Source organism: Myotis myotis, unplaced genomic scaffold (genome assembly GCF_014108235.1).
Source record: "Myotis myotis isolate mMyoMyo1 unplaced genomic scaffold, mMyoMyo1.p scaffold_m19_p_1, whole genome shotgun sequence".
NCBI lineage: Eukaryota > Metazoa > Chordata > Mammalia > Chiroptera > Vespertilionidae > Myotis > Myotis myotis.
This window is the reverse complement of record NW_023416313.1, coordinates 139,711,790-139,713,124: the sequence shown is the minus strand read 5'-3', so window position 1 is coordinate 139,713,124 and position 1,335 is coordinate 139,711,790. Positions and strand designations below refer to the sequence as shown.

General features: G+C 38.5%; 1 non-coding gene across 1 annotated transcript; it reads right to left on the bottom strand.

The window, feature by feature from the left end:
• Positions 1–1,013: 1,013 nt before the first annotated feature.
• On the bottom strand, positions 1,014–1,120 carry LOC118661114. Its single transcript, XR_004969146.1, has one exon. It is a non-coding gene; the product is annotated as a U6 spliceosomal RNA (small nuclear RNA).
• Positions 1,121–1,335: the final 215 nt, after the last annotated feature.

Genomic DNA, 1,335 nt, shown 5'->3' with positions numbered 1-1,335 from the left:
TCTAAAATTAAAAAAAAAAAAAAAAAAGAATAAAAAAAGAAGAAACGAAAGAAAAAGATATCCCTAGCTGGTTTGGCTCAGTAGATAGAGCGTCTGCCTGTAGACTGAGGGGTCACAGGTTCGAACCCAGTCAAGGGCACATGTCAGGGTTGCAGGCTCGATCCCCAGGGTGGAGACAGTGGATCAATAATTCTCTCTCATCATTGATGTTTCTCTCTCTCTCTCTCTCTCTCTCTCTCTCTCTCTCTCTCATCTTCTCTGAGGAAAAAAAAAAAAGGACAAAGCAAAATAGAAATATGAAAACATAGGCTATAATACAAAGAAATTCTTAACTAAAAATTGGGCAAACTATTAGGAGAGCCATTATTAATTTGTTCATAATAATTTTTACCACTTAAGACAAATAAAACTGATAGAAAATCTCCATTCTGAGAATAAATAATCTGTTTCTAAATACAAATTCCTTGACAACTACTCAGAGTTCATACACTGCAAGACTTAGTATTCCTTAACTATGGTAACAATGACAAAAACCAGCACTGCCAGCAATGCCAGCCTTGCAGTAATTCCAAGGCTTATAATTTTATATTAAACGTGGTACTGACTAAATCATGGTACTTGGATCAAAATTAATAATCCATTATCACATTATAAGATCATATTAATATCTCATACCCAATATCATTATCCAGTAACAATATTGGGTATGAGCTAATAATGCTTACAGTCTTCGCAACTACTCATAGGTGTTACTTACCATAATAAATTAATTTTTAAGACTAGTTCCTTCCCTTATTAAATCTTAGAAAATTTTATTTTCAGAGATTGGTAAATTGAAAGGCTACCGAGAACTTCAGTTTCAATACAATAAAAAATTAAACATGTCTCATAAGTATTGAAACAAATCAAAAATTGCTCAACCTAAGAATTAAGGTATTTGGTTAAAATGATTAAATTCAAGACAAGCACACACAAAAAGACCCAAGTTCCATATTTTGCACCAGAGCAGGTTTCAAAATATGGAACGCTTCACGAATTTGCGTGTCATCCTTGCGCAGGGGCCATGCTAATCTTCTCTGTATCGTTCCAATTTTAGTATATGTGCTGCCGAAGCGAGCACGGTAACAACTCAGTCCGCCAGGTATTTAAGGCGGAGCGCGCTCACTCCTTATAGTTTACGGTGACTGGGTCGCGTCCTTTGGCGGTGACCTCGGAACGGTGAGGGGAACTTGATGCCACGGGACCCCTCCCGAGGCTCGCGTGTTGGTCGCGGTGATAGGTTGGCTGCGATTGAGCCGCGGGGTTCACCTGTCGCGCGGGACATGCAAATGAGCG